This window comes from Carcharhinus amblyrhynchos, chromosome 8 (assembly GCF_965287045.1).
Source record: "Carcharhinus amblyrhynchos chromosome 8, sCarAmb.v2.hapA, whole genome shotgun sequence".
In the NCBI taxonomy this organism is placed as follows: Eukaryota; Metazoa; Chordata; class Chondrichthyes; order Carcharhiniformes; family Carcharhinidae; genus Carcharhinus; species Carcharhinus amblyrhynchos.
Window position 1 is genome coordinate 76,607,525 of NC_137331.1, and position 26,937 is coordinate 76,634,461.

General features: G+C 43.5%; 1 long non-coding RNA gene across 1 annotated transcript in view; it reads left to right on the forward strand.

The window, feature by feature from the left end:
- Positions 1-25,715, forward strand: part of LOC145347046 (uncharacterized) — a 35,588-nt gene extending 9,873 nt beyond the window's left edge. Inside the window, exon 3 of the long non-coding RNA XR_013887759.1 lies at positions 24,221-25,715. This is a non-coding gene — a long non-coding RNA (uncharacterized LOC145347046). The remainder of the gene's footprint in view (positions 1-24,220) is intronic.
- Positions 25,716-26,937: the final 1,222 nt, after the last annotated feature.

The following is a 26,937-nucleotide window of genomic DNA, read 5'->3' on the forward strand; positions in this document are numbered from 1 at the left end:
TTTTTTAGAAAAACATAGGTGAACAAAATCACAGAACTGCCAATTTTTAACAACAGAAAAAAAATCATAAGTTTGACTATAATACAATACTCCTTCACCTTCACAATGTACACAGATTTTAAGGATAACACAGGTTACAAAATATATTTTATTTATTATTATTGTCACAAGTAGAATCATTAAACCCTACAGTGCAGAAACAGGCCCTTCAGCCCATCAAGTCTGTGCCGACCACAATCCCACCCAGGCCCTATCCCCACATCCCTGCACATTTACCCGCTAATCCCTCTAACCTACACATCCCAGGATACTAAGGGGCAATTTTAGCATGGCCAATCAACCTAACCACAGACATGAGAAGAATGTGCAAACTCCACACAGACAGTGACCCAAGCTGGGAATCAAACCCAGGTCCCTAGAGCTGTGAAACAGCAGTGCTAACCACTGTGCTACCGTGCCACTCAAAAATAGGTTTACATTAACACTGCAATGAAGTTACTCTTAAAATCCCCTAGTCACCACAGTCTATTGGCTGTTTAGGTACACTGAAGGAGAATTTCGCATGGCCAGTGCACCTAACCAGCATGTCTTTTGGACTGTGGGAAGAAACCGGAGCACCCGGAGGAAACCCATGCAGGCACAAGGAGAATGTGCAGATTCTGCACAGACAGTGACCCAAGCCGGGAATCAAGTCCAGGTCCCTGGCGCTGTGCGGCAGCATTTTAATGGTTAATTATTAGTCACAAGTAGACGTACATTACACTGAAATGAAGTTACTGTGAAAATCCCCTAGTCGCCACACTCCGATGCCTGTTCAAGTACACTGAGGGAGAATTTAGCATGGCCAGTGCACTTAACCAGCATGTCTTTTGAACTGTGGGAGGAAACTGGAGCATCCGGAAGAAACCCACGCAGGCACAAAGAAATGTGTAGACTCTGCACAGATAGTGAACACAGGACCCTAACATGTCGAGGCAGCAGTAGTAACCATTGTGTCACCGTGCCATTATGCTATAATATTTTCAGTAAGCACACTGTCCCTTTCACCCAGCAGCTAACTGTGGTCAGACAACACCCCCTCCTCAAACCAACAAGCAGATGCCACCCAATCGATATTCTGGGGTTTTCTCCTCAAATCCCTCCAGATGATTATTACACTGTAAGCCAACCCATCACACTGATCTCTGACTTCTACATGAGTGTTTTCAAACGACACTCTCAAACAGAGACACCTTAGAATTTTCTTTCAAGCAATGCCTTCCCTCAGCTGTTTCTGGCAAGGTTCCACTTCCAGGATTTCCAACTCTCCGTTCAGTATTCCATTGTCTTGAATACCACAAACTTTCACACAATCTCTCGGTGATACAGTTTCCAATCAAATACTCTTGTTGCAAGGCCTGAATAAGGACACAGATGTTATGATTGCTCCAAATATATATCTTCTCTCTAGATGATTTCACCCAATCTTCCCTTTCTAGTTTTGTCTTTAACCTCAGTGAACAATACCTTGCTAAAATTCCAGTTTCTGTTCTCCATTTTACTTAAATCTTCCTGGAAACGTCTCTTCATTCTCTAGTTTCTAGAACTAACTACTTGAGTTTCTGGACTCTTGCCTACTACTCCAATACTTCAACATTTTGCTAAAAATTTCATCAACATTTCCTTCCACCTTCAAAAATTTGAACACCAGCTTTCATTATTCCTGCACCCTTTTTGAAATTATACCATATTAGTCAATCTCCCATAATGTACATACAGAGTTGAGACCAAGCATAGCACTTAAGGCAAGTAGTGTTAGATGAATTGAGGTAGATAAATCTCCAGGGCCTGATAATCTTCATCCATGAATACTTAAGGAAGTGGCCCTGGAAATAGTAGATCCATCGCTGGTCATTTTCCAAAATTCTTTGGACTCTGGACTGATTCCTATAGATTAGACGGTAGCTAATATAAGCCCATTATTCAAAAAGGAAGTGAGAGCAAAAACAGAACAATAGGCCAGTGAGCTTAAAGTCACTACTGGAGAAGTCATTTATCAAGGATTTCATAGCTCAGCATTTGGAAAGCAGCAGTATAATCAGACAAAGTCAGCATGGATTTACAAAGGGGAAATAATGCTTGATCAATCTATTGGAATTCTTTCAGGATGTAACTAGTAGAGCTGACCAAGGAGAACCAGTGGATGTGGTCTATTTAGATTTGCAAAAGGCTTTCGACAAGGTTTCACATAACAGACTACTATGTAACGTTAAAACGTATGCGGTTGCAGGTAATATCTTGAGATGAATAAAAAGCTGGTTAGCAGATAGGAAGCAAAGAGTTAGCATAAATGAATCTTCTTTCTGATTGGCAGGTAGTGATTAGTTGGATATTGCAGGGATCTGCACTAGTACTCCAATTGTTCACATTATGTATTAACAATTTGGAAAAGGGAACTAAATATATTATCTCCAAATTTCAGGTGATACAAAGTTCGGTGTGAAGAGGACGCAGAGATGCTTCAGCATGATTTGGACAGGCTGAGTGAGTGGGCCTATGTGTGGCAGTATAATGTGAATAATTGTGAAGTTATCCACTTCAGTAGCAATAGGAAGACAGATTATTATTTGAATGGGTGTAAATTGAGAGCGGTGGATACTCAGCAAGACCTTATGCATCAGTTGCTGAAAGTAAACATGCAGGTACGGCAGGCAGTAAAGAAGGAAAATGATATGTTGGCTTTCATAGCAAGAGGATTTGAGTATAGGAATAGCGATGTTTTACTGCAATTGTACAGGTCATTGGTGAGGCCACATCTAGAGTACTGCGTGCAGTTTTGGTGTCCTTATCCTTGCTACAGAGGGAATGCAACGAAAGTTTACCAGGCTGATTCTGTCTTATGAGGAGAAACTAAGTCGGTTAGGAATGTATTCATTTGAGTTTAGAAGAATGAGAGGAAATCTCATAGAAACTTATAAAATTCTAACAGAGTTAGACAGGGTAGAGTCAGAAAGAATGTTCCTGATGGTGGAGGAGGCCAGAACTAGGGGTCATAGTTTGATGATAAGGGGTAAACCTTTTAGAACTGAGATGAGAAAAGATTTCTCCATCAGAGAGTGGTGAATGCATGGAATTCACTACCACAGAAATTAGTTGAGGTCAAAAGGTTGTCTGATTTCAAGAAGAAATTAGATATAGCTCTTGGGGATAAAGGGATCAAGGGATATGGGGAAAGGCAGGATGAAGATATTGAATTTGATTATCAGCCATGATCAAAATGAATGGCGGAGCAAGCTCGAAGGACCAGATGGCTACTCTTGCTTCTATTTTCTATGTTTCTTTGTAAAAGATCATTGGATCCAGTCAAGACAGGAAAAAGGAAGGAAATGTTGTGAAGAGAAATTGAGGGAAGAGTTTGGAAAGATAGGAATAGGAAAAATTAGAGGAAAGATCTTAAATTTGATTTTGATTTGATTTAGAACATAGAACACTACAGGCCATAGAACAAACAGGCCCTTCAGCCCACAAGTTGCACCGATCACATCTATACCTACCAAGCCATAGAACTATCTGTAACTCCCAATCCTATTAGATCCCATATACTCATCCAGAAGTCTTTTAAAAGACCCCAGCGAGTTCGCCTCTACCACCACCGACGGCAGCCGATTCCACTCACTCACCACCCTCTGAGTGAAAAACTTACCCCTAACATCTCCTCTGTACTTGCTTCCCAGCGCCTTAAATCTGTGTCCTCTCGTAGCGACCATTTCAGCCCTGGGAAATAGCCTCCGAGAATCCACCCTATCTATTTCTCTCAACATTTTATAAACCTCCATCAGGTCGCCTCTCAACCTCCGTCTCTCCAGGGAGAAGAGACCTAGCTCCCTCAACTATCTTCATAAGGCATGCCTCCCAATCCAGGCAACATCCTTGTAAATCTCCTCTGCACCCTCTCAATAGCTTCCACATCCTTCCTGTAGTGAGGCAACCAGACCTGGGCACAGTACTCCAAGTGGGGTCTGACAAGTGTCTTATAAAGTTGCAGCATTACCTCCCAACTCCTAAACTCAATCCCTCTATTAATGAAGGCCAGTACACCATACGCCTTCTTGACACTGTTTATTATTTATTATTGTCACATGAATTAGTATACAGTGAAAAGTATTATTTCTTGCATGCTAAACAGACAAAGCATACTGTTCATAGAGAAGGAAATGAGAGAGTGCAGAATGTAGTGTTGCAGTCATAGCTAGCGCGCAGAGAAAGATCAACTTGGTGCGAGGTAGATCCATTTAAAACAGCAGCAGGGAAGAAGCTGCTCGAGTCAGTTGGTACGTGACCTCAGACTTTTGTATCTTTTTCCCGATGGAAGAAGGTGGAAAGGAGAATGTCTGGGGTGCTTGGTGCCCTCAATTATGCTAGCTGCTTTTCTGAGGCAGTGGGAAGTGTAGACAGAATCAATGGTTGGAAAGTTTGTCTGATGGATTGGGCTACATTCATGACCTTTTGTAGTTCCTTGTGGTCTTGGGTAGAGCAGGAGCCATAGCAAGCTGTTATACAACCAGAAAGAATAGTTGGCGAGAGTCATAGTGGACATGCCAAATTTCCTTAGTCTTCTGAGAAAGTAGAGGCATTAGTAGATTTTCTTAACTATAGTGTTGGCAAGGGGGGGGGGGGCGCCAGAACAGTTGTTGATGATCTGGACACCTAAAACCTTGAAGCTCTTGACCATATGTACTTTGCCCCCATTATAGGTGGAAAAGGAGCTGAGTAAGGGGCTAAAGACACAGCCTTGTAGAGCACTGTTGTTGAGGATGATTGAGGAGGAGGTGTTGTTGCCTATCCTTACTGTTTGTGGTCTGTGGATTAGGAAGTTCACAATCCAGTTGCAGAGGGAAGAGCCGAGAACCAGGCCATGGAGTTTGGAGTTAGGAAAATAAGAAAGTAAGATGGCAATGTGTGAAGGGAAATTACCTCAGCAAGAGGAGGGAAACAGGCTAGGATTTTCTAGTAAGCTGAAGAGAAAGTTGTTGTTACAGTGTTTCAAAGCTGAATTTACTATTTCGTTGAGAAAAGGTGATTTTAATGCTCAGTTACGGGGTAGATGGTTCTGGGTAGTGCTGATGATTTGAATGATCAGTAAAGGAGATGACTGGCCCATCAAGTTGCACCCGTTTTCGGGCATGAAAACTTGGTAAAATCAGACATGAGGCAAGTAGTGGTGATCCGCAACTGCCTCCGTGCCTTTTCCCCCTTTACAAGTGTCTAAAATGGCCACAATCAGGACTGTGCCTGAAACGGGTGCAATGACAATTTGAATGTATTTAAATTGAATTAACGGGCTGCATGCCCAACTTTGCCGGCACTTCCCCTTTACCACCACGTTTGCCAATCGGGAATAGGCGTGAATCAGACATGCTCAATAAAACTCCGATTCGGGTGCTCTATCAATGAGGGTGAGTGAGGAGTTAAGTGCATGGCGTTCGATGGCCCTCTGCTACTCACGGGTGTCTCGTTGTTGCGGCCATTTTCTTCCTTAAGTCGGTGGCGGCTCTGCAAGTGTGTGGAGAAATAGGAGGCTGTTGCTCTGCAGGGTCTCCAATGTCCGACTTGCAGCATGGACCCAGGTCTCAGGACTGACCTGGGGTCTTCTGGTGTTGCTGCATCGTAGTGCACTCAGCTCTCTTTCAGCTGAAGGATGTACACAAAGCCCTTGCAAATTGTCTACTGTAGCCTCTTAACTTTGCAAGGAGTTGTGATTGTGGGGAGCATGTGGCTGGGGGAACTGGGGGGGGGCAGTGCTGTGATTGTGGGGAGCATGTGGCTGAGGGAACTGGGAGGGCTGTGACTGTTGGTGTGCTAGGGGCAAGCAGTGTTCCATAACCTCTACGTGTGTTCCTTTCCATCCACCCTCCTACCGCCTCCCCTTCAGAGTGACAACATGGCATTTTCTATGTAACCAATAGATCTAGCTGTCTTTTGGTTGCTGCTGGAGCTGAGGAGGAGGAGCAGGAGGAAGAATTGAGGGCACAGGACGTTCAGGCCTTAGGACTTCCAGGGCCAGAGGGAGACAGCCACCTAAGGCAGGAGGTGGATGCCATTCACCCAGACGGGGTGCATAGGAGAAGGAGGTAACAGAGACCCCAGCAGTTCTGCGCATGAATGTCCTTCGACCAGTTGTTGGACACTGTGTGCCACCGATGTCTGACTTTGAAAGGAGACCGTGCAACACCTGTGCAACCTGTTGCAGGACCTGGCACCTAGAGGGAGGGAGGGCACCCACTCTAGGTGGCTGTCAAATTGTCGGCCTTCTAAACTTCTGTGCAACCGGTTCTTTCCAGACCCCAAGCAGAGATGTCTGTGGCATCTCCCAGTCTGCTGTGCACACCTGTGTGAGGCAGGTCACTGAAGCCCTATATGCCTGGGCTGACCACTTCATCAACTTCAACCTGGACCAGGCGCAGCAGGGAGCCTGGGCTGCAGGTTGCGCAGCCATTGCAGGGATGCCTAATGTGCAGGGATCGATCGTCTGCACACATGTCACCCTCAAGGCCCTCCTACAGAATCCACAAAGAAGTGCAAGGGCTTTGTGCATTTCCTTCAGCTGGAAGTGAGCTGAGTGCACTAGGACCCAGTAGCACTACAAGACCCAAGGTCAGTGCTGAGTCCTGGATCTACACTGCAAATCGGACATCAGAGACCCTGCAGAGCAACAGCCACCTCACCTCCCCAGCACTCACACAGCCGCACCAACCAAAACATAAAATGGCTGCAACAACAGGATACCCGTGATTAACAGAGAGCTGTCACACACTGTGCACATACCTTCATGCTACCCCTCACTGATGGAGTGCCCGAATCGAACTTTTATTGAGCACGTCTGATTTGTGCCGATTCCCGATTGGCAAACACAATGGTAAAGGGGAAAGTGCCGGTAAAGTTGGGAGTCCTGATGTTAGGAAGGGGGTAGTCATACAAAGTAGCCACAGCCACAGTCTCCTGGTTGGAAGGCCCCGGCATGGGCTCAAGCTCTTTCTCCTCCCTTGGGGTGCCTGTGGGTCCCTTGGTCACTTCATGGGATGGCGGTGCTTCTGCAATAAGCTCAGAAGCTCCGGCATCATGTGGCATTGCCAGTCCTGGAGTATTATCTGTGTCCTACCCATGGTGGTCGAGCCCTCTGTGATGGCTACTTGAGTCGGGAGCCACCTCTCAATGGCCGCAGCAAGTGCCCTCTGAGACTGGGCCATGTTCTCAACAGCTGCTGCCATAGCCTGTTGTGTCTCAGCGCTGTCCCGCTAGGTCTCCTACAAGCTCTCGAGCCTCTCAGCCATGGGCCGCAGAATCTCAAGAAGCCTGTTCAGTCCCTCAGCTATCAGCTGCTGTGACTCAGCCATGCCATCTGGGACTCTGCTGTGGCCCACTGTGACTTGGCTGTGGCCCTATGAGACTCTGCTATGGCTTGCTGTGGCTCAGCCATCGCTTGGAGCCCGCCACTCATGGTGAGGATCCCCTGGCCCAGGCTTTCCATTGCAGACGCCACCCTTGCAGTATTGACCATGGAAAGCATGCAAGACAGGCAACAGCTGGCCCACCTGAATGCTTTAGGACTCCTTCCAATAGTCTTGCAGTTAGGCCAGTGTGGCTGTCAGCCCCTCCTGCATTCCCTGCCTCTATTGGTGCATCTGCAGCAGCTGAGGGAGAAGTGATCTCAGAGGACCAACATGGAGCCTGGGGCTAGCTGAGTCCTCATCTCTGGCAGGCCTCCGCATGCCAGAGGCCTCAGACATTTCCTCCTCTACCCAATGTACATTATTAGATGTGTCGTGCTCACCAGAGAGTGACCCAGAAGCCTCAACACTAACTGGATCCACCGATGTGTCAGTATCTGGGATGGTGAGCTGATGTCAAAACCATGCCACCCTTGGAGTTCTCTTCACCTGCATCCTCCAAGAACTCAACCAAGCTGTCTGAACCAGGTTGGGTGGGAGCTGTAGCCAGGGCCTGTAGTCCAGAAAACCCCAGGGATCTGTCCCTGCAACATAGGACACAAGCTTAAGTACAAGGGAGGGAAAGGAATCCGGGATGCCAAACATGTTATTCATATTTCTCCATTGAACGTTGAACAAAAAAACCAAGAAAATTACATCACAGGAACAGATCCTTTCGCCCTCCAAGCCTGTAGTGACCAGGCTGCCCGTCTGATTTGTAACCCCCTACCGTTCCAGGGACCAAAGGCCTTTTCCCATCCCATTCATAGCTGTAGAGATGCCCCTTAAAGGTCACTCTCATATCTGCATCCACAACCTCCCCTGGCAGTGAGTTCCAGGCACCCAGTCCCCTCTATGTGCAAATAAATGTGCCTCTCATATGTCTCCTTTACACCTTGCCACTTGCACCCGAAACCTGTGCCCCAAGAAGTTGCCTGAAAGTGGTTGAAGGAATGATAGGTATTCACATCTTGACGGCAGACCAACCATGCTGTCGCTGACAGCCCGCATCTCCCCTTCTCTGGAGATGTCCAGTGCCCGCTCCTCAAAGGGGGTGAGGACCTGGAGGTTTGGCTCACCATACCCTGTCTTCATTCTCTTACGGGTGTTGTGGTTAATCTTCTCCTGTGGAGACACAAGGAGCCATGAAAGAAATGGTGGAGTTACTACTGCTGAGGGTGGTGGCCCTTCGAAGGTAAGCACGGTGGGGCTTATTGGAGGGAAAGGAAGGAGGTGATTGGGAGTCAAGAGCTGGAAGAATGCAGGATGCTGGGGATGGGAGGACCTGGAGGAGACATGGGGAAAGATGCAAGATGGGGTTCAGCACTGACCCTTGCTGCACGGATGAGGTCATTGACTTTTTTCCAGCACTGCTTACCAGTTCAGGGAGCCAGTGCCCTGGCACTAACCGAGGTGGCAACTTCCTCCCAAGGCCACAGTTCCATCAGCCCTCCTGGATCTGCATCCTCCTGGAAGGAAGAGGATGTCTCGCTTCACCTCTGCTGCATCCAGCAGCCTTCTCAGGTCGCCCTCAGAAAATCGGGGGGCTGGTCGTGCACACATTTTGTGCAGGAATGTCTGCCTGCCTGTCCATTCTTCAGTTTTTAATGGAGCTGTTCCTCATTAAGGCAGAGCAGCTGCAGGCAGTTTGGCAGAACATTCCAGCAAATTACATGCAATTTGTATGTTAGTATTGAGGGAAGGCAAGTGAGCACTTGCAGGTGTGCTGATGGGGAGGGAATCGAGTGGTGGATGAGTGGCTCAATGATTGAGGACAGGGGAGAGAGAGGGAGGTGTCACATTGCCATCAGAGTCCAGAGGAGATGGCGGCCTTGTGCAGAAGGGTCTGAGGTGGGGGTGAGGGGGATCACCCTGCCTGATATCTGTAGGGTGGAGGGGAGAGGGTACATCTCTCCGCCTGAGATGAGTGAGGGGGAGGTGGGGGTCTGCTGCCACTCTGCCTGAGATGAGTGAGGGGAAAGGAGGGATCCTCTGCCACTCTGCCTGAGATGAGTGAAGAGGGCAGGAGGGTCCATTACCACTCTGCCTGAGATCGTTGGGGGTGGGGGGGTGGGGGGGGAGGCCATGATTGGTCTGGGTGGCGGGCAGGTGGGGGGATAAGGAGTCAATAATGTTGTGTGGGTGGGGCAATGTCTGTGGGGGCCAGGGGAGGCATTATTTGGCCCGAGCGTGATGTGGTAGGAGAGCATTATTCTATCTTTTGTTTTTCTGTGCGTACACAGCTGAAGGTGTTGATTGGAGCTGCAGTGTTTCAGGTGCGATAAGTCCCGCCCACAGGCTTGTGCAGTGCCATTCAGAATCGCTGACTGTTTTCCAGGCAAAATGTGTATGGGGGCACTGGAGAACAGGTCTAAAAATTGGATCTGAAACACTCCCAAATTCAAATCCACCAAATCGGGCCCGAAGTGTCATATGTCATCTTAATGGCTGAACAGGGCAAAATGGGATGCCAAATATTGAACGGAATTTTCTCCCAAAAAACTAAGTGTCATAACGATGAGAATCCACGCTGGTTCCACAGGCGCGATCCACACTGTAATTGTTCGACACTCAGTCACTTTTTTGGAGAGTTGGGAGATTCAAACTGATACTGGGGAATTGGGGCCTAACACCGATACACCCAGCTTCTGAAAACTTGGGTGCCATTTTGCATGTGTGCCCCAATCTCATAGTGCACTGGGAGACCACTTACTTCCCCCTACAGACGTTGGGACCCCTCTACCCTCATCAGCAGCCCCACATGAGTCGCCATGTCAGGGCATTGGGCCCTTTCCAAAATGTGGCACCAACATCACCCCCGACAAACCCTCATCATGACCCCTGACATAACCCCTGTCATGACAACTGAGATACTCCCCCCGTGCATAGACCCCCACCATAGCCACCCCCCATATAGCACCTCCCCCCTCCATGACACTCCCCCTCACCCCCCTTTCCCGTCATAGCCCCTACTCAGTCCCCAGCCCTTTGACAAAGCCCCTCTTGCGTCAGTGATGCCTAACTGGCACTGCTGGTGTGCCAATTTTTTCTTATTCATTTGTGGGACATGGGCATTGCTGGCTGGCCAGCATTTGTTGCCCACCCCTAGTTGCCAGAGGGCAGTTGAAAGTCAACCACATTGCTATGGCTCTGGAGTGACATGTAGGCCAGACCAGGTAAGAACAGCAGATTTCCTTCCCTTAAAGACATTAGTGAACCACCGATAAGTACTTGGTGACCACAGCCATGCCCAATGGACATTGCCTGACCTTTAGGCCTGGATGCTATTTTCCCAGATCAACGTGATCTGTATCACACATTGTGAGGAGGGAAAATTGCCCCCAATATTTCTCATTTTAATGGTCTGTATGGGAAGGGTGAGCACAGTAAGAAGTCTCACAACACCAGGTTAAAGTCCTGGTGTAAACTTCGTGTCTTTATACACCCTGTTTGTGAATAAAACTCCCACTCACCTGATGAAGGAGCAGCAAGCACTCCGAAAGCTAGTGGCTTTTGCTACCAAATAAACCTGTTGGACTTTAACCTGGTGTTGTGAGACTTCTTACTGTATTTACCCCAGTTCAATGCTGGCACCTCCACATCATGGGAAGGGTGAAGCCAAAGATAATTTCAGTGTGTGAGGCAACATTGTATTGTCATGCACATTGCTTTGGATTACTTCTTAATTTTATCTTAAAGCTTCTTCAGATGCTGGATTTTAAATGAAACTCTTTGAAAGTGCCAACAGTCCAGTTTTTATCCAGAATCTCTTTGCTGTCTGCTTAGATTCTCCATCTTCTAAACCCATCTTCAATACATCTTTTCTGACGATCCAGTTATTAAGAGCTTGTTTCAAAATTATCTCCAACTGCATTACTCAATATTCCAACACAGAAGAATATGTTAATATTCAGCTTCTGCACAGAAATAAGGGCACCCAACAAAAAAAGTGACTTCAGTTGTTATTTAAAGAAGATTGTGAAATATATCTTTCTGCAGCTGTCATTCTGGAGAATGTAAATGCAAGGGGTTGTCACGTTGCCTCACAGTATTTAATGAGTCATAAAACATGACTTCACAGTGCCAGGGTTAGGCATAATACTTATGTAAACTTATAACCAGTTACTAATTTCAGTATTTATCTGCATGCACTCTCTTTCCGTAATGATTTTTGTGTTACACATCATCAAAGGTAATCAGAATGGATTTGGGAAGGATTTGTCATATTTGACTAATCTCTCTTGAATAAACTCATAGATTATCTCTGTACTTACTCTTGGCATTCTTCAAAGGACCTCTGAGGTACATTTCACTGCCCCCTTAGGAGCAGAAACCCCCAACTGTCTCATTCCCTCAGCAATCCCCCTACCCAGTGTGTCTAGATCCCAAGACCCCTGAGAGCAGATGATGGGGTTAAAATCGTTGAATACAGTTGAGCTCCTCTGTGAACTGTTTTTAGCAGAATCCCCCTGGAAAACTGCTGTGAAGTTGTTTCTGTGCAGTTCCTAAAGTTACAGATAGGTAGAACAAACAAGCTCACCAAGGGACAAGAGAATGAGAACTTTGATAAAAAGAAGGGGAATACCATAACAAGGTCTACAGGTATCGATGTTTGGATGGCGCAGTCATGCAGGTGTGTTTCATTAGTAATAGAGTATCATAATTAAGCAAGTGTTTAGAGATTGTAACTGGTTAACCATACTCATTTGACATAAATTAAGTAATTAGAACTAATAGCTAATAACAAATAACTAATAGCTTTGTCTGTATAGTGTGCAAGAAACAATACTTTTTACTGTATGCTAATACATGTGACAATAATAACTCAAATCAAATCAAATAGTTGTAATTGGATATCAACAATTTAAGAACAAATGTATACTTGTGATTGATATATGCAAATTATTTGCAAGATAAGCAGGAAGCCTGTGTACCATTTTGCGAATGCAGCCCTCCCTAATAGAGGTTGAATAAAGACTGATTTAAAACTGAAAATCTTTGTCTGGTCCCTAGAAGGGAGAAAGGTATGAGTAGCTGGATAGAAGAAGGAGAGTTCTCTTACAGCAGACCAACAATCAGTTCCTCTCTCCAGATCCTTCTGTAGCATACCTTTTGATTTGCAAGCAATGCTCTTGCCATTCATGACCTTAGTGTGGATGAAGGCACTGATTTCATTGCTTTGACAGAAACTAGGCAATGGGTAACAACACTTTGCCCCCCGCCTCCAAGCCTTGCCATTTGGCTAAAACTTCCATCACTTGTCCTGGTCAAACTATGATTGCACGTGGCAATTGTCAGCAAGTCTCATCTTGGTCTATCTTCATACTCCTCTGGCCACTTCTCCTTTGGCATTCCATCTTGTTCCACATCTCTCACCTCTTTTTAAAATCCTCGTTCTCTACTGACCAACAACACTTCACAGATTTCTTCACAGACTGTAGCATGACATAAGGACAATAGGGATAAATGATCTTACTCAGAGGATTAGGAGGTATAATGAGTTTGGATGGAGATTAGGAATAACAAAGACCAGGAAATGCTTATGGGAGCAGTTATAGGCCCCTAACAGTAGTTGTGCCATTAAACAGAACATTAAGCAAGAAATAAATGAGTTTGTAACAAAGGCAATATAATAATTGGGTGGGACTTTAATCTCCATACAGACTGCCCCAATTAAATTGTCCAAGGTGGTCTGCAAGATGAGTTGTAGAATACGTTTCTGATGGTTTCCTGAGACGATACATTGTCGAGCCAACTAAGGATAAAGATATTTTAGATTTAGTATTGTGCAATGAGACAGGATTAATTAGTAATCAGTAAAAGGTCTACCGGGAAAAAGTGATCAAAGTACAACTGAATTCCATATGTCATGGGGCCTCCGACAGTAGGTGACAGTTTGCTGGGGGAGTACCAAGCTGGAGAACTGGTTAGCCCCTGTGGGCACCTTCCTGCAGGGAGCAGTGTCATTGACAAGCTGAGGTACAGTGCCCAGTGCCATGAGGTGAGGGAGAAGGCAGCAGGGATAAAGCCAATACAACATCCTTTTGATTTGATTTATTATTGTCACATGTACCTATATACACTAAAAGTTATTGTTTCTTGTGTGCTATACAGACAAAGTGTATTGTTCACAGAGAAGGAAAGGAGAGATTGCAGCATGTAGTGTTACAGTCATAGCTTGGGTGCAGAGGAAGATCAACCAAATACAAGGTCAGTCCATTCAAAAATCTGCTGTTCTTGTGTCGTTTGGTACATGTCCTCAGACTTCTGTATCATTTTCCCGACTGAAGAAGACAGAAGAGAGTATGTCCAGGGTGTGTGGGATCCTTAATTATGCAGGCTGCTTTTCTGAGACAGCAAAAAGTGTAGACAGTGTCAGTGGTTGGGAGGCTGGTTTGAGTGATGGATTGGGCTTTGTTCACTACCCTTTCTAGTTTCCTGCAGTCTTGGACAGAGCAGGAACCATACCAAGCTGTGACAACCAGAAAGAATGCTTTCTATGGTGCATCTGTAAAAGTTGGTGAGAATCATAACAGACATGCCAAATTTCCTTAGACTGCTGAGAAAGCAGAGATGTTGATGGCTTTCTTGATTATAGTGTCAGCGTGGGGGGATCAGGACAGATTGTTGGTGATCTAGACGCCTAAGACGCATGAAGCACTTGACCATTTCTACTTTGAGCCCTTTGATGTAGACAGAGGCATGTCCTCTATTACACTTCCTGAAGTTGATAAGTATCTCCTTTGTTTTATTGACATTGAGGGAGAGATTATTGTCATCACATCAGATCCTCTATCTCTTTCCTGTACTCTGTCTCATCATTGTTTGAGATCCGACCCATTACAGTATTCTCATCAGCAAACTTGAAAATCAAGTTGGAGGAGAATATGGCCACACAGTCAGAAGTGTATAAGGAGTATAATAAGGGGCTGAGGACACAACCTCGTGGTGTACCGGTGTTGAGGATGAATGTGGAGGAGGTGTTGTTGCTTATCCTTACTGATTGTGGTCTGTGGGTTAGGAAGTTCAGGATCCAGTTGCAGAGGGAGGAGCCAAGCTTCTGACCACAGAGTTTGGAGACGAATTTCATTGGAATAATGGTGTTGAAGGCTAATCTGCAGTCTATGAATAAGAGTCTGTCATAGGTGTCTTTGTTATCTAGGTTTTCCAGGATTGGGTGCAGGGCCAGGGGGATGGCGTCTACTGTGGACCTATTGCATGGTAGGTGAACTGTAGTGGATCCAGGTAATCTGGGGGGTCAGAATTGATTAGTGCCATGGCACTTCATAATGATGGATGTTAGAATCACCAGGCGATAGTTGTTAAGGCACGCTGCCTGGCTTTTCTTTGGTACCAGGGTGATGGTCATCTTCTTGAAGCAGATTGTTTATTGTAAAGAGAAGTAGAGGATGTCGGTGAATACCTTGCCAGCTGGTCCACACAGGAGCTGAGTGCTTGTCCGGGTATCCCAGCTGGGCCAGTCGCTTTCTCTGGATTGACCTTTGAGAAGGCTGCTCTGACACCTACAATGGTGACCTCGGATACAGGGGTAGAGGATGTGCTGTTGCTGACTTCGTGTTTGAAACTGGCATAGAATGCATTGAAGTCATCAGGGAGGGATGTGTTGGTGCTAGCAATTTTACATGCCTTCATCTTGTAGCCTGTTATCTGGCAGACCTTGCCATAGTTGGCAGGGGTCCGTGTGGCTAGCTTGGGACTCTAATTTGGCCCGGTACTGTCTTTTGGCATCATTAATGGATCATATCTGCATTGCTTGTATAGGTCAGGGTCGCCTGACTTAAACGCCTCAGACCTAGACATCAGCAACATTCCTGTTCATCCTTGGTTTCCGATTGGGAAACACGTGGATTTCTTCTTTGGCATACAGTGTTCTATGCACTTACTAATGAGTTAGTTACTGTAGTGGTGTACTTGTTCAGGTTGGTTGCAGAGATTTTATACACTGACCAGTCCACACTGATTCTAAGCAGTCCCATAGGAAGTCGTCTGATTCCTCAGACCAATGTTGTATGACTTTGTTTAATGGATTCCATCACTCCAGTTTTTGCTTGTAAGCCAGAAGCATGAGCGCAGCCTTGATATCTGATTTACCAAATTATGGGTGGGCAATGACGCAGTAGGGATGTTTGATATTTGTGCAGCAGTGGCCTCAGATGTTTGGGCCTCTGGTGGAACAGGAGACATGGTGGTGGTATCTTGGTAGGGCACTCTTGAGCTTGGCCTGTTTGAAGTCTCCAGCCATGATGAACAAGGCCTCGGGACATTTCAGCTTCAGGCTATTTGTAACGGTGTCTATTTCATCCAGCATGGTCTTCATTGTCCGCGTGGGATGGGATGTAAACGGCTGTCAGGATAACAGAGGTGAACTCCTGCGGAAGATAGTAGGGGCGGCGTTTTATCATCAAATAAGTGATGGCATTATTGAACCAAGCAATAATTGGCATATGTTTATTCCTCTGTTACTGAGGACGGCATGGGCACACAGTGATTAGCACTGCCTGCTCATAGATCAGGGACTTGGGTTCGATTCTCGGCTTGGGTCATGTCATTGTGGAATCTGTATGTTCTCGCCTGCATGGTTTCCTCCAGGTGTTTCGATTTCCTCCTACAATCCGAATGACCTGCTGGCTAGGTGCACTGGCCATGCTAAATTCATCCTCAGTGTATACGGATAGGCACTGGAGTGTGGTGACCAGGGGATTTTCACAGTAACTTCAATGTTTATATAAGCCTATTTCTCACACTAATAAATAAACTGAGCTGCAGTAGATGTGCCTGAGAAGTAAATGGTTCCGTTCCAAATCTGTTTTGTTTCCCAAATATATTAAATGCCACATCTCTGTCTATGGCATGTGCATTTTAAAGAGAGACTCATCTTCAAGTGCTAAATTGGCAGGAATGGAGCACGTAAAGTTTTCTTGGTGGTGATATTATAAATGTGCTTGAGATTGCATCAATTGCTATGAAATTGGTGAATTTATATATTTCTTGAGAAATTCCTGCTGACAGCAGCTTCATGAAGCATTATTTTATCTTTTACAAAGTTCCAATGGAAGCATTTCCCATGCCTTTCAGCAGCAGGAGATGCAGTAATCAAACAAAGTTTCCCACATGAATACCTCTGAGCTCTAATTCTTAGATCATTGATTGTTTTACAATATCTCCAAAGAAGTGATTCTTTGAATACTATACAAGTTAACAAGGACAGGAGTGAGTTATTCAATGTTAATCAGATGAAGGACAGTCAGAGATGGTCATTTTGCTTGTCAGCAGAATAAGCTTATTTCTGAATTCTTGATTTGATCACAATCTTTCTTTTCTTTCATATTCATTTCCTTGCTTGAATGACTGGAACAGTATAGATGAAGAGAACATTGTCAGATTGGACTTTTAAGAATGAAACCAGGCCTGGACATTAGAGCTGTGATTAATCAAAAAGTTGCTGAATAATTGGAAAGGATGGTGTGTTGGTGCAGGGCGGTAAAGAAGAATTGGGGTGCATTTTTCCAGGTGTGATGCAATCCTGACATTGGTTTCAACTGCAAACCAGAAACCCTCAAATGCCTGTGGAGGGATATTGATACAGACATACCACGCTTAACCAATTAAGAGCAGTCCTTGCCCATCTGCAGCAAGAATTAGATTACACTCAGACTTGGGCTCATAAGAGGTAAGTAACATTTGCACCAAATATGTGCCAGGCAGTGACCATCAGCAACAGGATAGAATCCAATCACCCCCTTCCCGCAGTCCCCCAAGCCACCCTCCTTGACATTCAATGGCATTACCATTGCTGAATACCCCACGATCAATATCTTGGGACTATAGTGATCAGAAATGGAACTGCAATCGCCATATAAATACCGTGGCTTCAAGAGTGTCCTCCCTTATGATATTCCCTTTGTTAAGAACCCAGCTAATGTTAAATGCAAAGGTATCCCAAAACCAGAAAGGTAACTTGGAACACTGGTTCTTAGTGGTGTATATTTTCAAGTTGATGTAATGTGAAGAAGGATATGCAAATCAGAAAGGAACAGTCCAATCCTTTTGCGATCACTTAATAAAGAATATTTATTAATTTGAAAGACAACACATAGCACGAAGGACTATAATACACAATGACAATATGGTTAACTACATTGATGGCTATACACATACAGTTTCTCATGAAGTTACCTCTTTGTCCCAACTATCTACATGTCCTTGACCCTGAGAAATGTTCTTTTTCCCCAAACAACATCCAATATTATGTAACTCGCTAAATACAGCAGATAGTTACTATTCCGTGGGTTATTTGTCCATGTTTGGGAATCTGTCTTCAGTTTCAGCAAAGGCATAATATGTTCAAGTTTTGGATTTTAACTTTTTAGCAATAATTTGTTTTCAGAAGAAAACTGCTTTCTGCAGCTGGGCGTGGCTACAATGATAGCTGCTTCTGTTATGTCCCTTACTCCAGTTATCTGGCTATGGATATATAATTTTTCTCTTCGACATTATTCATCCTGTGGATCCACCTTTTAGTGTATAAGTGCCAATTCCCTTATCTCTCCACTTTGAAGTCACCTCTTGTGTACCCAATTGTTTTTCCCCTGGTCACATAGGTAAACACTTGCTTTTCTCACTGGTATGCTAATTTTCTTATCAAAACAGTCCTTCAGGCAGCTGCATTTATCTGTCCCCTTTCATCCCCTTTATTCTGTTCCAATTTCATATTTTAATCTTAATTTTCCTCAATTCTTGACACCTTTTAAACACTCCCATCATTTTCAAGTTGACTAACACATGTTGTTTTTCTTCCTCTCCTAACTCAAGGCCCTAGAGATTTGATCACGTCCAAAATCAGGCATATATATGTTCATATGGCTCAGCCTGCATTACATGTCCTATTTTTTGTTTGCACTCTTGCTTAGGAGATTGAATGTCACTGATCCCACAAAAAGATAGCCAGCCCCCTTAAATGAGAGGTGCACACTGGATGCAGAACCAAAGTTCCACCACTTTTGCAGATCTAGCTACCAGATTTTCTAATACTACATTGGCAGTTGTAGTTCAGGCAATGAACAGGAGGAGAGAAATTGTGTTCCCCTCAGGAAGTCTAAATCCATGCTGACAACACTTTGTACTGTCAGTGGGAAGAAGTCACAGAGCAAGTCAATGCCAGAAGCTTAGTTCCCGGGACACAGCTGAATGAACAAAGGAATTCAGTGACCTCATCAGAATTGTCAAGGTAAGATTACTCTCACTCTTTCCTCACACCTTCACCCTCACTTTTCACAATACTCCCTTACCTTGATTCCCTTCATTTTCTACAATCACCCCATCCCACCTGCTTTCACCAGACACTCATCTATCTTTGTTCCACTTCCACTCCTTCACCTCAGGTGTTGAAATTAAAATTAAACAGAAAAAAGGCTTATTGCAATTGTGAAAAGAAAGATTCAGTTAATAACCAGAAAGATTATGGAAAATATAAGATGTATTGAAAAAGTTAATGCATGAGAATAAAGATTGGCAAGAAACGTTAAATTGAACACATAAAATATTTTATAAATATAAGTATAGGCAGGTCGCTAGAGAAATTCCTATAGAGGAAGAGGATGTGGAAAAAATATTACATACTTACTCTACATCTGCCTTTGCAAAGGAAGTGGATGATGGGAATGCGGATGACTCAGAGGAAAGAAAAGTTACGGACAGGATATTAACAGAGAAGACATACCAAAAAGATTATCATCATTACGATTACTCTTTTACCCTGGTAGTTCAGCATGGTGTGGAGATCCGGCGTTGGACTGGGGTAAACACAGTAAGAAGTCTGACAACACCAGGTTTAAGTCCAACCAATTTATTTCAGCATGTTCAGCATGGGATAGCCCTTGTCTCCATTCCCTTAAGTTCAAGTGCTGCAGACTTGGACAGAAATGGTGGGCAACTGGTTAATCCATGCACTGCCATATTAGGTTAGACCACATAAAACATTATCAAGCTCTGTTCTTGTCTGGAGAACAGTTCAGTACTCCACGATCATCCTGGATATAGCTGTCAAAGAAACTTCACAATTTAGAATGAAGATTCACAAGTTGGGAACTGCACATAAGTCAGAACAGCAACAAGCATGTCACTCACAGATGTGCCAAAATGGGCCATTCAGCTGGAGCACGGATAGTAAATTTAAGAAGTGTTTCAAAATGTGTCATATTACAAAGCTTGTTGGGCTAAGTCAGCTTCCTTGAGAAGAATATTGAGAAGACGAATCTGGGTAATTTCAAGAAGAACAAGTTGGAATCTATAAAAAGAATTTACAACATGTTAAAAAGTATTAAGACTGTGAAGAAAAGAATGTCTAGAAGAGCCCCAACTGAACTTATCCATTCAGAGTGAATCACATAAGAGAAGAATTGTTTGATAGAGCAGACGCAGCATGGATTCATTAAGGGGAAGTCGTGTTTGACAAATTTATTGGAATTCTATGAGGATGTGACTAGTGCGGTAGACAGAGGGGAACCAGTGGATGTAGTGTTTCTCGATTTTCAAAAGGCGTTTGATAAGGTCCCGCACAAAAGGTTGCTTCAGAAGGTTAGGTGGCATGGAGTTGGGGGTAAGGTGTTAGCGTGGATAGAGGATTGGTTGTCTAATAGGAGGCAGAGAGTTGGTATCAATGGGTGCTATTCTGATTGGCGGTTGGTAACTAGTGGAGTGCCACAGGGATCAGTGCTGGGGCCTCAGCTATTTACCATTTATATGGATGATCTGGAGGAGGGGGCTGAGTGTAGGGTGACGAAATTTGCTGATGACACAGTGGAAAAGCAAATTGTGTGGAGGGTGTGGAAAGTCTGCAGAGGGATCTGGATAGGCTGAGCGAGTGGGTGAGGACCTGGCAGATCGAGTACAATGTTAGCAAGTGTGAGGTTATTCACTTTGGCAGGAATAATAGTAAGAGGGATTACTTTTTAAAGGGCAAAAAGCTGCCGCATGCTAAGGTGCAGAGGGACCAGGGGGTCCTTGTGCATGAGTCGCAAAAACCCAGTCTGCAGGTGCAGCAGGTGATCAAGAAGGCGAATGAGATGCTGGCTTTTATAGCGAGGGGGATAGAATGTAAAAGCAGGGAGGTCTTGCTGCAACTGTATAGGGCATTGGTGAGGCCGCAGCTGGAGTACTGTGTGCAGTTTTGGTCGCCACACTTGTGGAAGGATATTTTGGCCTTGGAGGGAGTGCAGAGAAGGTTCACTAGGCTGATACCGGAGATGAGGGGGTTGGACTCTGAAGAGAGACTAAATAGACTGGGTCTGTACTCGTTGGAGTTTAGAAGGATGAGGGGGGATCTTATAGAGACGTATAAGATAATGTAAAGGATGGATAGGGTAGAGGTAGAGAGATTCTTCCCGCTCAGAAAGGACAGCAGGACTAGAGGGCACAGCCTCAAGATAAGGGGGGGGCACATTTTAGAACGGAGTTGAGGACGAACTTCTTCATTCAAAGGGTGGTAAATCTCTGGAATTCTCTGCCCGTTGAAGTGGTGGAGGCTACCTCGCTAAATATATTTAAGACACGGGTAGATAGGTTTTTGGTAGACAAGGGAATTAAGGGTTATGGGGAGAAAGTGGGAAAGTGGAACTGAGCCACTTCAGATTAGCCATGATCTTATTGAATGGTGGGGCAGGCTCAAAGGGCTAGATGGCCTACTCCTGCTCCTACTTCTTATGTTCTTATAAATTCAAGGTGATTCCAAAGTTAAGTGAACAATCTATTAGGAAGGAGGTTGATACTGGTGTTGCTTCATCTTTCATTCCTGAGACTACATACCAAAAGCCAAAGCATCTACCTTTAAAACCAGCTGGTGTGATTTTTAAGAACATACATGGAAGAGATCATACTGTTAAATGGTTAAACCATGGTCAACGTAGAGATGAGTGGACAAACAGCAAAATTGCCTCTGGTCTGTGGTAATTTTCCAGCTCTATTTGGGAGATCATGGTAGGGGAAGATAAAGCTTAACTGGAGTGCTGGTAACAAATTAGCCAATGTCAAACAGATCTACAGCATCTTCTGGATAAAAACAAGAATGTTTTCAAAGGGACACTTGGCTCAATGAAGGGAGTTCAAGCGAAATTCAAGATAAAGCCTAACATTCAACCAAAAAGTCTTACAGCAAGAGCAGTGCCATATGCAATTCATCCCCAAGGGTGAAGAAGAATTTGTATGATTTGTTGGCACTGGTGTGTTAGAGTCAGTTATAATGAGTGACTGTCATATGTGACATCATACCTGTCATGAACCAGATGGTTCAGTTTGTATTTGTGGTGATTTTAAAACAACCATTAATCTAGTATTGTGTGCTGATCAATATCTGCTTCATTTAATTGAAGGTGTATTTGCTGGTTTGTCAGGTGGGCAGAAATTCAACAAGATTTATCTTTCACAAGCATATTAACAGATGAATGTAGGAACTAAATCACAATCATTGCTTATCATTGTTACTCATAAAAGTTATTTAATTATAGTAGATTGGAATAACATCCACAGAGGCGGCACGGTAGCACTTAGGGTGACATGGTAGCACACTGGTTAGCATTACTGCTTTACAGTACCAGGGATCCAGGTTCAATTCCCAGCTTGGGTCACTGTCTGTGTGGAGTTTGCACATTCACTCCATGTCTGCATGGATTCCCTCCAGGTGCTCTGGTTTCCTCCCACATTCTGAAAGATGTGCTGGTTAGGTGCATTGACCCAAACAGGCACCGGACTGTGGCAACTAGGGGAATTTCGCAGTAACTTCATTGCAGTGTTAATGTAAAGCTAACTTGTGACTTCTAAATAAACCTTAAAAACTTTAAACCATCCCTATCAGAAATATCAATAGATCAGATTTTAAGTGGTCTTTCAGGTGCATAATATTATCTGGATGATATTCTAATTACAGAGTCCAGTCAACAAGAGCACTTAAGTGATTTTGAAACAACATTAGAGCACCTTCAAGCACATGGTCTGCATATCAAGAAAGAAAAGAATGACCTTTTCCAGATGTCAATCCTGTATTTGGGTCACATCATCGTTAGTAAAGACCTACATAAAGTACTTAAAAAAAGGAAGCTATTTTAGAAGCACCAGATCTGACGAATGACGCAATTGAGGTCCTTTTTAGGATGAGTAACTTATTATGGCAAATTTGTCCCCAGCTTAGCTACATTATTGAAGCCATTGCAGAGTTTACTATGTGTGAAACAGTCATGGGACTGGATAATAGAATGCAACAAAGCTCATAAGGATGTCAAAATGCTTTGCAGATGTCTGAAGTATTGATTTATTTTAATCCGAAGCTACCATTACTGCTTGCTTGCAACACTTCATCTTATGAAGTTGGGGCAGTCGTTTTACATATTATGCCTTTGGGAGAAAAACGACCAATAGCTTTTGCTTTGTGTATTCTGAAGAAGCATTGAGTATAATTTTTGGCATATAAATGTTTTGTATTTATGTGGTTGGCATTTCACATTATGGGCTGATCATTGACACTTAACTACTATTTTGGAGCCACATAAAGGCTGTGTTAACATCTAGTCAATTGCAAAGATGGTCACTTGCATACTCCTATGATATAAAGTATCATCAATTGGAGTGTCATGATAATGCATAGCATACTTTACCTCATCATAGAATCATAGAATTCCTAAAGTGCAGAAGGAGGCCATCGGGTCTCTCGACCCCCTGACAGAGCATCATACCCAGAAATGAATAGATGCCACCAAATTCTTTTGCAAATATTCTTTATTTTTTGCTAGTTCATTTGCCTGTGACAGCTTCTCAAGTTCAGAGACATAGAAATTATCCTGTGATGGATATGATATTGAAAGGAATGATAGCTGGAACACATTGTAGGCATCAACCATATTTATCAAGATAGCTTGAGTTGACCATCCAAAGTGAAACCTGAGTGGTCATTCTTTTAGTCTGTGTGGAAGAGGGAAGAGTTATTGAACAACTACATGAAGAACATCCTGGTATAGTCCTGACAAAAGAATTAGCACATAATTATTTTTGATGGCTGGGTCTGGACGCCCAGTTTGAAGAAAAGGTGGGACAATATCAATCCAGTGCATGAATAAGAAATACACCACTATTGTCTCCCTTACAGTCTTGGGAGTGGCCTGAAATGACGTGGCAACAATTGCATGTAGATTTTGCTGGTCCGTTTGAAGGTTACATGTTTTTAGTCGTGATTGATGCACTCTCAAAGTGGCCAGAAGTTATCATGAGATCTACCACAACTGAACAAACCACTGAAAAACTTGACAAAATCTTTGCAAGATTTGGTAAACTAGAACGAATTGTTATCAATAATGGCTCACATGGTTCCTTTCCAAGAATTTGTTTATTATCTCAAAGTAAATGTTATTTAGCTGTGATGGTACTGTGCCTTTAAGAAATGCACCATAATCATGTTTCTTTGCAGGATTTTGTCAGCACCATGTTGCCTCCAGTTGGTGACCTTTAATTGTTATGAAGCAATATAGTGAACATCATGCTGATTTTAATCTGAACTCATGCAGGGTCTATGGTTTTTAGTGTCTCTTGAGATTGTTGAGTGGAGCTTGATTGGGCATAATTGGCAGGTCAGGTGATCTGCCAAGGGGAACCTTTTCATTTTACAGAGCATTCCAAGTTTTAGTTTTGTTTCTCAGTTGCTGCAGAAGTTGATGGAAAAAGGTAATGGCTCTTTGTTTCTCTCTCTCCAGAAAGTTCCAAGACTGGGGAGCCTCAGAGATTTGATCCGACATTCAAAGGGACCAATTCACACACATGTTGAAAGCTGCAAATTTAGCATTACACGAGCACACTTGTTTCTGTGTCAAGTCTGGAGAAGGGTTTATGCTGTGGGATGGTGTTTAGCTTGGAATAGCAGAGATAGCTAGCTGTTAGGAGTTATACTGTGTCATGTTTAAGCTTTGTAATTGGTAAAAGTTATGTTAATTCTTTAATATTTTAACTGTTTTTTAGTAAACTTTGTTTGATAAAAGCATCCAAGTGGGTTACTTGAATCCCACACCTGGAGCGAAACGTCTTATGCTCACTCATGCCAAAATCAGATGTAAAACTTCGGGTCCAGGTTAATTTTCTAAAACATCTTGGAGTTTCTGGCCTGGGTCTTAACTTAGCAAATAAAATCTACACCTTATCATCCATCACCCAGTGGATTAGCTGAAAGATTTGTACAATCCTTGAAATGTTCTTTAAAATCTTCAAATGAGCAATGTAGATCATCATGTCATGTGAATTTCTTTTTGGAATCTTATAGAAACATTACTCATGTAACTACACAAAGTTCATGTGCATTCCTGCTCTTAAAGAGAAAGTTGAGAACTACATTTGTTATTATCTCCAGAAACTTCAGTCAACAACAATCTCAAGTTGCTAGACAAGAATTGAAAGCAAAACAATACTCCTTTCAACAAGGAGATCAAATGTTCATATGTAATTATGCCATGAGTGAGAAATGGACACCGGCTTGTTTTTAGCAAAAGCAATTCCAATTTCTGACATGGTTCAAATCGAAGATGGATTAGTTTGGTAATGACCAATTGTTGTCATCTCAAAACGATTTCTTAAAATCTTCTCTAAAAGTACCAAATTCTTTATTCCCTAGTGTTTTGAATACTATCACAGAAAGCTCAGTTGAACCTGAGTTGCCTGACGATTGTGTCTGTGGTACTAAACCATCTGAGAATGAAAGAGAATTAGTTCCAAGAGAAAAAGTGTCTACTGAAGTTGCAAATCATATTCTAGGGTCAAGGGCAGCCAAATTCCAGAATGTCTTTTACAATCAAAGAGGAATAGATGTCCTCCAGATCGATTTTCTTATTGACTGTGTAAAATGATTAATGGTGCATAGTGCTGTGCCTAGAATGTTGTTGATCCTAAGTGTAACATTCTAGTAATTTGTTTTTGTGACCACAGAAGTAAAGAGGAGGGGATGTTATATATTTAAGTGTTTATATTATTACTTTAAGAACTGATTGTACAATTTGATATAATGTCCTTAGGATGTTTTGTGGGTTGCTGTTTAGTTTCAGTTTTTGTTCTGTGCGTAGAGCATCTTTCAATAAACTTGCTGTGCATTACTTTGAATCAATGTGTGCAAACCACACCTTTTCCTTTTTGTTTCAAACCGATTATCCCTAACATAGGGCATTACAAGATTGGAAAAGTTGGAACTCTTTTCCTTGGAGAAAACAATGCTAAGAGGAGATTTGATAGAGTTTACAAAATTATGAGGTTTCTGGACAGAGTAGAAAGTATGAAACTGTCCCCAGTCGTGAAAGGGCCGAGAACAAGAGGATGCAGATTTAAAGTAATTGGCAAAAGAAGCAAAAGCCATATGAGGAAAAAAAACTTCACACACTCAGAAGTTAAGGTCTGGAATGCACTGCCTGAGAGTCTTTTGCAGGGAAGTTCAATCGAGGCTTTCAAAAGGGAACCAGATGATTATTTGAAAAGAAAGTCAACTGGGAGAAGGCAGGAGAATGGCAGTTGCTAATATGCTTATTTGGAGAGCTGGTGCAGACACATTGGATCAAGTGGTCTCCACTGTGCAGTAACAATTCTGTGATCTGTATGCGACTTGCTGGAAGGCAGGATTAAGTTCAAATGTGCTTGGTTGTAACAGACTCAGATGCTGACTCTGAGGGCCTTGGTCTGGATTCCTGAAGACTTCAGAATCAGTCCTCATGTAATCCTTAAACTTCATTTTTAGGGTGAGGCTGCAGCAGAATATCTGGGTAACTGACCACTGCTGATCTTTCCTGCTCTTCCACCCAGTATATCTGTCAATAGTGGTGCCTCCCAAGATTATTCAAATTGGAATGCATCCCATTATCCCACCATATTCAGAAGAGTCAGGGACAGAGATTCCCACTAGCTGTCTTCTTGCACTTCCATCAGGATCTAAGATCCAAAAACATTCCAGCCCACAATGTTTAGCATGTCACATCCTTTGTGCTTCCTGAGTTGCACTTCAGCATTGTACTTTGCATGGGAATTTTTATTCCTCCTCCTTTACCAATCTATCTGTCCATTAAAAATTTTGTGTACCCTGAGATGTATTTTTTGCATCCATTTACAGGATGTGGGATTTGCTGGCCAGGCCAACATTTTATTACCTATCGCTAGTTGCTCTTGAGAAGGTGGTGACAATCTTGAACTGCTGCAGTCTCTGAGGTTAGGTGCACCACCAGGACCTTCAACTGACACTATACACTAGATACATCAATGACATTTCTTCCTTTGGACTCATGGCAAAAATCACTGAAACAACTATATGGTGACATCAACAAGTTTCATCCCACTATCAGACTCACCATGGACTACTTTCCAGAATTGGTTGCACTCTTGGACAACTGCATCTCCATCAAGGATGGTTGCTTCAGTACTTCACTGTACTGCAAGCCCACAGATA